The sequence below is a fragment of the Amborella trichopoda genome, chromosome 4 (assembly GCF_054954075.1).
Source record: "Amborella trichopoda isolate Santa Cruz 75 chromosome 4, AtrichopodaSantaCruz75HAP2 v2.0, whole genome shotgun sequence".
Lineage (NCBI taxonomy): Eukaryota > Viridiplantae > Streptophyta > Magnoliopsida > Amborellales > Amborellaceae > Amborella > Amborella trichopoda.
In genome coordinates, this window is record NC_142339.1 from 17016835 (window position 1) to 17029347 (window position 12513).

The following is a 12513-nucleotide window of genomic DNA, read 5'->3' on the forward strand; positions in this document are numbered from 1 at the left end:
ATGGCAAAAATTCAGAAATCGAGAAACTTTATCCATTATCTGAAGATTAAATCAAACCAGGAATTGGGAGATCGTAACTCAATTGGATCTTATTGTGCGGAATTCTATAAACAAAATTTCAAAGCAAAAGGTTGCTCCATGAATAATGATCTCTTCAACCTCATACCAAATATGGTAGATCTGGCAGACAATAACTTCCTTGAAGTTGCTCCTGCGCCCTTAGAGATAAAAGAGACCGTTTTTTGAATGGATGCTTTTAGCTCACCCGGTCTAGATAGTTTTAGGGAAATTTTCTACAAACATTGTTGGGACATTGTGAAGTATGATGTTTGTCAGGCTGTAAGATGCTTTTTCATTGATGGATGTATTCCTAAGGGCTACAATAATAACGTTATTACGTTAATCCCCAAGGAACAGGGTGCAGATACCTTGTCAAAGTTTCGGCCAATTTGTATGGGGAATTTTTTCTTCAAGATTATTTCCAAAATTCTAGCCAACAGGTTAAGAGTAATTGCTCCAAAGCTTATATTGGAAGAACAAGGTGCTTTCCTCAAAGGCAGACATATATCTTCAAATATCTGCATGGCTTTAGAACTGCTAAATTCCTTTCCAAAAAAGAGTCATGGGGGACATTGTGGGCTGAAGATTAATTTTCAAAAAGCTTATGACTCCTTGAATGGCCTTTCCTTCTTGAAGTATTGAAGAGATTCAGGTTTACAACGAAATTTGTATCTTGGGTAAAGCAAATTCTGTTTTCAGCCAATATTTTGGTCCTGGTAAATGGGGGACCTTATGGGTTCTTAAGTAGAGGCATTGCTAATATGGTTCAAAAGAAAATGATATGTATTTTGAGGGAGCTATGGGTGTGGTTGTACTATCGCACTTTATGTTTGCAGATGACGTATTTATTTTTGCGAAAGCAGACTACCGCCACCTAAAAAGATTGAAGGAGTTTCTTTTAAATTTCCAAGAGGCTTCGGGACTCAAAATAAATTTCTCCAAATCACAGTTATTTTGTGGATCAATTCCTCAATCCAGACAATAGGCAATCAAAAGATTGTTGGGAGTCTTTTTTGGATGCTTACCCTTCAAATACTTAGGTGTGCCGATTTTTTTAGGTGCCCCAAAAGCAAAAATTTTGAGACCTCTACTACAAAGGATTCACAATAAATTATCGGGTTGGAAGGGCAAGATTCTAAGCTTCGCAAGAAGGATTCAACTGACAAGGTCTGTTATTGCGAGTATGCCTATTCACTCCTTTGCAATCTATCAATGACCAGCAAATCTGATAAAAGAAATAGAAACACATATGAGGAACTTTATTTGGATTGGGAACCATGAATTATCAAAAAGAATAATAGTCTCTTAGGACAAAGTCTGTAAACCTATTGATGAAAGTGGTTTGGGATTAAGAAGGCTAAGAGATGTTAATTTTTCCATTTTGATGAAGTTGGCTTGGAATGTTTTGAACAAGAAGGCAACTTGGTCAAAGTTCATTTTTGCCAAATATTTCAAGGAGGATGCTTCTATGAGATCATCGTTCCAGGTTTCTTCTGTGAGGCCTGGTTTAGTAAAAGTATGGCCGAAAGTACTTTCAAGGTATGGATGGATGATTGGAAATGGCTCATCTATTGATTTTTGTAAGGATGTGTGGATCGGAAATACATCACTTGCCTCTCTATCAGGTCTTCCATTGTCAGCATTGAAGAACTCAAATGCAAGGGTTTCACACTTCATCTCAGGTAACCCTCAAACATGGTGTTTTTCTATGGTTAATTCTACATTTTTAAATGAATATTTAACATCTGCATCTGGAATTGATTTACCCCATGCCCCTATACCGGATCAAAGAATTTGGAAACATACTATCTCTGGTGAATTCTCAACTATCTCTGCTTGGGAGTTCATTAGGGAACAAGGATGCAAGTCATATTGGAACGCCTTAGTTTGGAATAAGGGCATCCATCCAAGAGTTTCTTTTATGAGTTGGAAAGTTGCAAACAACGTCATTGCTATTGATGAGAAAATTAGGTCTATTGGCATCTCTTTAGTTTCATGTTGTTCACTATGTGGAAATAGCATAAACACTAGGGATCATTTATTTGTTACTTGCTTTTTTGCTAATAACATATGGAGCCGGTTTTCCAAGTTGTTTGGATTACCTCTTCCATGTGACATGTCTTTTTAAGCGTTTAGCAAGAAATGGAAAAGACCAGGATGCCATGGCAGAACGAAGGATCTATGGATTATTGGATGGTCCCACATCATCACTGCAATATGGATGTCAAGAAATAAATGTCGATTTGATGATGGCCGGCCAATGTCTCAAATTCAATGGTCAAAGAAATGGATTATGGAGCACATCTCTTCGATAACTTCTAATTGGCGAGATTTCAAAGCAAAGGTTATGAGTGATTTATTACTAATAAGAAGCCTTCTTATAACCCAAAATCCAGGGATTGATCCGTTCATCCTAGAAATAGTTTTTGCTTTTGCCTATACCTGGATGCATCAAACTCAATATAAATGGGTGCTTTAAGGGGAATCCAGGAAGATCGAGATTTGGAGGTATATTAAGAGATTCGTTAGGAGTCGTGCTTGGCTTTTTTTCAGGACCTATCCCTATAGGAACAAATTATCTTGCAGAGCTTAATGCATTTATTTATGGTGCCGAATATGTTATCAAAAAAGGTTTCACAAATGTCTGGATTGAATGTGACTCTTTTGGTATTATTTTGGCCATAAGATCTAGTATGGTACCTTGGTGTATTCAAACCAGATTGAAAAATGTAATTGCGTCCTTAAAAAAAAAGCTCATGGAAAATCTCACATGTGTATAGGGAAGCAAACACCGCAGCAAACAAAATAGCGAATATTGGTTGCCATATGACTTCATATCAATAGTGGGATACACACCCAAATTTTGTTGGATATCATATCTCATGAGATGTAGCTGGAATACAGATATACAGATTAAGTAATGGATTATGTGATGAAGAATCAGGGTTATAAATTTATCATGGGAGTGAGTTCGGATTTGTCATATGCCTGCATCCCTCATTACTACTGGCTATGTAGTGGACGATAATATCGGGAAATTTTGTTTTTTCTCACTACTCAATTGCAATGTAAACCACCCTCTCTATCTTTTTAAATTTTTTTAATGAAATTTGCTTGCTTCTAAAAAAAATAAATAAATAAATGATGAAGTTTGGCACGTATTAGTTTGGAGCATTGCGTCACTCAGACTAGACTCTCTCCAGTTAATGGCGCCTCATCTACTATATCCTAAATGTCTATTATTTTGCGTACATAATGGAAGTCATCATATGAGTTGTAGTTTCCCTCCTCATTTTCTTCTTCTTGTTCACATCGTTGTGATGTGCATGTTGTACACGTGAAGGAGATCAATGTTAAGAGTTGTTGGCTTATTTCTGCCCATCATTCACATCCATTGTTGGCCTTGGGCCTATAAAAGGCACATTCTCATAGAAAAATATTTTAATTACCTGATTTAGGGCTGAGAAATTACTCGATTTGGATCCCATCTGGATCTGGGTATAGATTTAAGATTTGGATCCGACAGGTTGGATCGAGATCCGAATAGCAATTTGGATTGGATCCGATATAGGTGGATCTAACCTAATTATTAATATATTATATCTTATTATATATATAATGTATATGTATGTACATATATGTTATATAGTATTTTTTGTTATATATTTTTATAGATATAAAATAATTTTTTTGGATCCGATCGGGTCTAGATCCGGATCCAAATATTCTGGATCCAATCAGAATCGGATCTTGATCCGGACACCATGTATACTTTTAAGATCCAAAACTGGATCTGATCGGACCCATTCTCAGCCCTAACCAGATTCATCCCTTTGACTTGAGGCACCTGCAGGTCATTTCCCATTTGTTTTGTTACAACATTGTAGTCGGCGTGTTTTTCCTAAAAGGTTTGGGTTCATTTCTGTTTTCTTATTTTGGGTGTTTTTGGAAGGCTAGATGGAAATAATGCATAAATTTAGGCTACTCATCCGTGATTAGCCTTTTGAATATAATGAATAATAATATAGTGGAATCTCAACTGTCAGATCTTCATCATGTGATTCAAAATGCTTGTCACGAAATGAATTTTAATTTTTTTAGAAATCTGATTATAATGAAATTTTAGAAGTCTGTACTAAAACATAGGGCACACAATTAAAAAATATATAAAAAATATTTTTTAAAATATAAAATGATCGAAATACCCTTGAAAAATGATAGGGGTGATTTGGTGATTTTAAATTATTGAAAATAATTTTTTTATAGTTTTATATGGTGCGCAATAGTGTTAGATAGATATACCAAAAATTTTATCTTAATTAGATTTATAACAAAATTAAAATTGAAATAACGACATATATTTTGAACCACTCGCTGAAGATCTGACGGCTGTGATTCCGTCTAGATCGCTATTCATTATAGCTACCTGTGTTTGTTTGTTTGCTTCGCTCTCTCTCTCTCTCATTATATATATATATATATATATATATATATATATATATATATATATATATATATATATATTGGGATTAGCCCACTAGCTCATATGAACATATGAGCCCAACAGCCCAGATTGAATATGAGCCGATCTAACGGTCACAACCTCATTTCATGTTTGAATTTTAATTATTTTTCAACAAATCCAAATAATTTAAAATTTTAGACGCTAATTCTTCTCATCAACACGCACACCTAATAAAAATATTTAAAAAATAATTTGTAAAAAATAAATTCATCAAAATACCCCCGAAACATTTCAGGGGTATTTTGATCAATTTATTTCTTGCAAGTTATTTTTTTGATATTCTTCTATTTTTGAATAACACACGCCCAAAATTTCAAGTTTTTTGGATTTATAGAAATGAAATTAAAATTCAAATACACAATAAGGTCTTGACCGTCAGATCGACCCTAGTTCAATCTAGGTCGTTGGGCTCATATGTTCATATGAGCTAGAGGGCTAAACCCATCTCTTATATATATATATATATATATATATATATATATATATATATATATATATATATATATATATATATATAGGGCTATGATTTCATGCAACCGTTGTATAGTAATATGATGCAACAACCATAAAAAACCATCTTATGGCCATTTGTTTTATCCAAAGTTTGAAATATACACTCTTTTCATTCTAATGAACAATCACAAAAAAATAAAAAATTCAAAACACAACTTAGAAAGTATGTTTTTAGCCCAATTAACATAGGCCATTCATTTTAGTGAGATGCTTAGATCTAGGCCTTAGAAGGATTTTTCATTTCCAATTTTTTTGGATGGCTTTATTATCATTAGATGAACAATGTTAAAAAAGAAAAAAAATGATTTTGAATGATAAAAATCATGCAAAATACCCCTATAAAGTTTTAGAGGGAATTTCATAATATATTACACAATATATATATATATATATATATATGGAAAAAGATGTGATTAGCCCACTAGCTCATATGAATATATAAGCACAACGTCCTAGATTGAATTTGGGCCGATCTGACGATCACGGATGTCCGGTAGTGTTTAAATTTTAGTTTTTTGTTTTACAAATCCAAATCACTTGAAATTTTAAGCGTGACTTTATAAAAACTAAATATCTTTGAAAAATATCAAAAAACTATTTTACATAAAATAAATTGACCAAAATACCCCTGAAATATTTTGGGGCTTATTTTGGTCATTTTTTTCACGAATAATTTTTTTAAATATTTTAATTAGATGCACCTTGATGAGAAGAACACACATCTAAAATTTCAAATGGTTTAGATTTGTAGAAAAATAAATAAAATTTAAGCACTATCGGACATCTGTTATCGTCTGATTGGCCCAGATTCATTCTGGGCACTTGGGCTCATATGTTCATATGAGCTAATGGGCTAATCCCATCTTTTCCCTATATATATATATATATATATATATATATATATATATATATATATATATATATATATATATATATATATATATATGAAAACAGTACAAAATGCCTATAGGTGAAGTTCTACAATACTTCACCTACGAGTTTATCATCTTTCAAAGTTTATCACACAGTCACAGATGTCTGATATTATTTTAATTTTAATTTTTTTACAAATCATAATAATCTAAAATTTTGTAGGTGTGTACGTCTTAGTGAGATGCATATGAATAAAACATAAAACAATAATTTGAATGATAAAAAATATGCAAAATACCCCTATAAAGTTTCAAGGGTAATTTCATCATTTTATTTGGACTACTATTTTTTTTATTATTTTATTTTGGTGTGACTTGGTCATATGTACATGCGCCCCAAATTTTCGAAAAATTCGGTTAGTAAAATAACTATAAAAATTCAAATACTACAAACGTCTATAGGTGAAGTTTTATAGTACTTCACTTGCGGCTTTATCACTGTTCAAAATTTATCACATGGTCACAGATGCCGGATAGTGTTTGAATTTTAATATTTTGTTTACAAATCGTAATGATCTAAAATTTTGTAGGTGTGTGCGCTTAGTGAGATGCATATGAATAAAATACAAAACAAATAATTTGAATGATAAAAATTATACAAAATACGCCTATAAAGTTTCAGGGGTAATTTCATCATTTTATTTTATGACTATTATTTTTTTAATATTTTATTTTGGTACAACTTGGTAATATGTACACACGCCCTAAATTTTTAGATAAATATGATTAGTATAATAATTATAAAAATTCTAATACTACCGGACAACATGTGGTTCAGAATGCGTATCACTAAATGAATTTTAATATTCTTTTTTAGAAATTGGTTTATAATGAAATTTTAGCAGTATGTACTAAAAAATAGGGCGCACAATTAAAAAATATATAAAACAATATTTTCTAAAATATAATGATAGAAATACCCTTGAAAAATGATGGGGTAATTTGGTCATTCTAAATTATTGAAAATAATTTCTTTTTTATATTTTTATATGATGCGCAATAGTGTTAGATATATACACCTAAAATTTTATCTTAATTAGATTGATAAATAAAATAAAATTAAAATAGTGATATGTATTTTGAACCACTCGATGAAGGGGTGACGGCTAGGATTCCACCTATATGACTTAAAATTTGGATCGTGTGTTAATAAAAAATAGGCAAATCTACGAAAAAATATCAAAAAAATATTTACATGAAAAAATCACCAAAATACCATCAAAACATTTCGGGGGTAGTTTGATCAATTTATTTTTACGAATTAATTTTTTTATATTTTTATTAGATGCGCCTCTCTAATAAATAAAAATAAGGGACAAGAAGAGAGAGAAAAAGATCCATGAGAGAGACAAAAGCTGATAATATCTTCCATTTTAAAAAAAGATTTGAGAGACATAAAAGAGAGAAAAACAAAAAAGATTGATTATTCACTCTATGCAAATAACCAAAACTGATAAGCAACATCTATTCAAGAACCAGAAGAAATTGAGAAGCATCTATTCAAGAAACAGAAGAAATTGAGAAGGCCAACAGGGGAAGAGGGTTTCAAGAAACAAAAGAAATTGAGAAGGGCAGCAGGGAGAGGGTTTCAAGAAACCCAAGAAATTGATAAGGGCAGCAGGAGAGGGATCGATATATCTGAATAATAGTTTCTTGAGCTGAATTGTGAGATGTGAAAATGAAGCTGCTGGATCTCTTTTTTCAATCAGAGTAAGTGTATACTATGCACCCCTGGACGTACACTGCACACGCTGAAATTCCAACATAACTTCAGAAAGAAACTACTTATTTTTCACTCGGCGATCACCCTAGAGCTCCGTTTGTGGAAGCCCTATTTTAGGTTCCATATTTTCCAAGACCGTAACCAAATTGATAGCCACATTTTCGTTCATTGATATGTTGCCATGACATTAAATGGAAAATGTTTTGATAGGGTTGGGGCCCTATCAAAATGAACAAAGCCTCACCTCATAACTCATTGAAAACTGCAATTCAAGCGTATTAAAAAACCTTTATATCTTGGCTTGAACATTATATTTAAGAAAAAAAATTAGGATTTGAAGCTCTAAAATGCAACAAATTATCTAGGCCGTCCATCTTGCCCTAAAAATAAGTGTTGATAGATTCGCAAGACTTTACTTTTTTTTAGTTTCAATTTTATTGGTGATGTTGGAAATTTATTTTAAAGCCATTATATCTAGATTTATGAACAAATAATCTTATTTTTCTTTCTTTTAAATGGTACACAAGATAAAATAAAAACGATTATACTAGGAATTGTGCTTGGGCTTGAGTGTTTAGCAACATACATTTAACAACACTACATCTCAAGTTTGATTCCTATAGCCGAACTAAGCCAAAAAGGTTTAAAGTTGGAAATAATACTCAACCATTTTTTAAAAGATCTCGAGTCAATAAATCTCCTCACCATGGTCCTTTGCTTCATTTTGATACCACAAGGAAATGCGTATATATATCAAGGCTTTTTCTCAACTAATTGAGGCCGACAACACGAGTCTTGGTCTGCTATTCTGCTCTATTAATTAATGGGCATACCCTCAATGAGGCTATAAGAACAAATATATTTTCTTACTACTTCCAATCATGTCATTTTGAGCCCACGCCTGGCCTTTTTTTAGCCTTCCACTTGAACTAACTTGCACTGGCTATGCACCTTCTGACAGGTATTATATTGGGTTGTCACACATGCGCAACCCACCTATGCCTACTCTCTCTCATCTTATTTCCTATTGGTATCGCACCTAAATTTTCACAAATGTATTATTTTTGAATTCTATCCCTTCTTGTCGTGTCACTTATCCATCTTAACATCCTCATCTCCGCTACACATATTCTTTGGGTTTATTATTGTTTGATCGCCCAACATTCCTCCTCATAGACCAAAACCGGTATCACAGTTGTCCCACAAAACTTGACTATCAGCTTCATTGGTATTTAGCAATCACGTAAAATTCCAATCGCATATCTCCACCTTGTCCACCAAACTCTAATTCTATATGTGACATCTTCTTCAATTGCTCAATTTTTATCGATTAAGTATCCGACTATTTTAAACCCATGTAAATCTATTTTAATGGTAGAAATTATGATTTGGAGTCCCAAAAATTAGCGTTAGAAACAGGTCAGCCAGCCTAGACCTGGCCTAGGGTTGGCCCAGGCAAGGTCCCTATAGTACTGGTCTTAGCCAAGTCACGCCAGGCTGGCTAGGCCTAATAAAACACAAAAACAAATATAGGGTTGGGTAGGGTAGGGTAGGGTATATCGTGGCCCTAACCTAGCCAAGCCATTTTCAACCAGCCTAAAATGCTGGAAATTTGATGGACCATATTGAAATTAGCTGTTTGGTTTGCATGTTGAGATGACACTATTGAGGTCTAGGGATCCAATTTTTTTTCTTTTTTTTTTAAGAAAACTTGATCCTTGGGTGTCAAGAGGATAAGTTTGGATAGTTTTTGGGTCCTTAATCATTGAAAATGGGAAAAATGATCAGGCGCCACATATTTAAGGCCGAGGCCCCACCTCTTTAATGGCTTTTCCATTTACTATTGGATATCTAGAAGCCTAGACACTTGAGGCCTAATATAGGTGCGGTTAAGCTCCTGAAATCATTTGAAGGGAAAGTATTGTATGCATCAGCGACGTAGTTCAACATAAACATCCCTTGATGCATCAAACATCCAATTTAAAGATAGATGTGGAATAAGGTGGCCCAAAATTTTTTATTTAAAGTTTATTTATTTTAATATCTTTATATTCCCATGATTAAGATTCTTAGCCCCTAAATTTTTGGATCCAAAATCAATCCCTAGGATGGATTTTGTAGGGATAATTTATAAAAAGAGATAAACCGGCCGACTCACTTACCCTTATTTGGATGCAAGTTTGCCTCCAAATTTGAATGGGCTTAAAAGTTTATGATTGGCATTTGCACCTTTGGACTAAGAACATCTCTGTAACATAAAAAGTATAGAAAGAGACCATTTACTTTTGGTATAAAGAGGTCACAAATACTCGTCTGTCATATTTTAAATCAAGTGGTTGTAAGAATGTCATTAACTAGACTCAAAATGCCGAAAAATAAAATAAAAAAATATTGAACTTTGTGACACATCCCAATTGATCTAATTTGACATCTAACGGCTAGGAGTAATTATCACCTCCTTGAAACAAAGATAACAATCCTTGACATAAAAGGGATGTTTTTTTTTTTTTTTTGACTAAATAAAGGGATTGTTAAAAAAATAGAACTGAGAAAAAGATAAAACACAATGTATCAACGGACACATTTACGTGGTTTAGCTATTCAGCCAACATCTACGAATGAGGAATAACCTTATTTTCATTCATAGGATTACAATAGTTCCTCACCCTAATATCTAGATAAAGGATAAATATGGGTCAAAGGAAATCCCATGATAGTAGCCCAAAATATTGAAGAATCTCGTACAACACAACTTGAAAAGGAAAGAGTCAAAGATTCTGATGACACACAACTAGCATGGCTGGCACGGTTAATATTCTTCCACAATCTTCTCTACACTCCCCCTCAAGTTGGGATTGAATAATGTCAAAGGACCCCAACTTGGACAAAATTTCATAGAATCTCGACTTTGTGACAACTTTAGTAAATATCTCTGCCAATTGATCTTCACTTCAAACAAACGGAGTGTCTATGACTTTAGCTTGAACCTTCTCTCGAACATAATAGCAATCAATATCTATGTGTTATGTTCTTTCGTGGGAGACCGGATTACAGGCAATATGGATAGTATCACGATTGTCACAAAGTAGTTTCATTGGAAACTTTGTTTGAAATCCCATATCATGAAGAAGATACTTTAACCAAATCAACTCACTTGTTGTTGATGTCATGGCTCTGTATTCAGCTTCAGTACTAAAACGAGCTACAACACTTTGTTTTTTACTCTTCCAGGTGACCAAAGTTCCTCCTACCATTGTACAATAGCCAGTTGTGGACTTTCTATTGTCAGACCTACCAGTCCAGTCAGCATCAATATAGCCAAGAATATCAACATTTCCATTACATTTCATTAAAATACCTCTTTTTGTGATAGTTTTTAGGTACCTCAGAATTCTATTAACCGCTTCCAAATGAACAGTTCGAGGTTAATGCATAAATTGGCTTACTAGGCTAACAACATGAGTAATTTCAGGCCTTGTAATAGTAAGATAAATCAATTTTCCAACTAGTTTTTTATAACGGCTAACATCATGAAGTAATTCTCCCCTTGAACTAGTTAATTTGGCAATGCATTCGATAGGTGTCTCGACTGGTTTAACCCCCAATTTTCAGTTTCTTTTAACAAATGTAGCACGTATTTTCTTTGCGAAAGAAAAATGCATTTCTTTGAATATGTGACTTCAATTCCGAAAAAATACTTAAGTTGCCTAAGATCCTTGATGTCAAATCTCCTATGATTTTTTTTTTTTAAGTTTTGAAATTCTTTCTTTGTCATCTTCAGAAATGACAATATCATCAACATAAATAAGCACTATAATTGTCCCATTTTCACTTTTCCTTGTGAACATATAAGAATCAGCATAACTTCTTTTAAAATCAATGCTTAAGAGAGCAGTGCTAAGTTTATCATACCAAGGCCGCGAAGATTGCTTTAAACCATATAAAGCATTTTTTAGCTTGCAAACAAGACCAGGCTTTCCTTCTTGTGGATGACCTCGAGGTAGATCTATATAAACCTCTTCCATTAAGTCTCCATGAAGGAAAGCATTTTTAACGTCCATTTGATATAAAGACCATCCACAATTCATAGCAACTGATAAAGGACACGAATCGTACCAATTTTTGCGACCGGATTAAAGGTCTCCTTGTAGTCTACTCCATAGGTCTGCGTGAAACCCTTAGCCACTAACCTAGCCTTGTGTCTTTCTATGGTTACATCACTGCTATACTTAATTTTAAATACCCTCTTGCAACCAACATGCTTTTTTTCCATTAGGGAGTTGAACAGTATCCCAACTTTGATTCTTGTCCAAGGCTTGTAACTCTTCTTTCATGGCCATTTACCACATAGATTGTCAATTAGCATCATGAAAGTTTGTTGGCCCAAGAGCGGAAATATAACTTAGAAATGTCTAATATTTATATGAGATATTTTCATAACAAATTTGACTTTCGATAGGATGTGAAACAACATGAAAGGTAACAAAATCTTTTAAGGAAGACCTTCGAAGAGTAAGAGCTTGATCAGGGAGACGGGCCACATGGGTATATTCATAAGTAACTTCTTCATTTTCACCAATCTGATTAGCTTCTCTCTCACTTTCTTCTTGTTGGCTTTCCTGTCCTCTTTCGTTGACATAATCGTTTCCAGTTCTATTTCTTTCTCTATCTGCTTGCATCTCAAAAATATTGCTAAGAATGGGTAATGGAAGTTTGCCTAAATTCTCCCCTTGAATCCTATTTTCTCGAGATTTTTGAAA

The 12513-nt window shown here is 33.4% G+C and overlaps 1 pseudogene; it reads left to right on the top strand.

Moving 5' to 3' along the window:
• The window catches only part of LOC148782326 (uncharacterized), a 26912-nt pseudogene continuing 14399 nt past the window's right edge, over positions 1-12513 (top strand).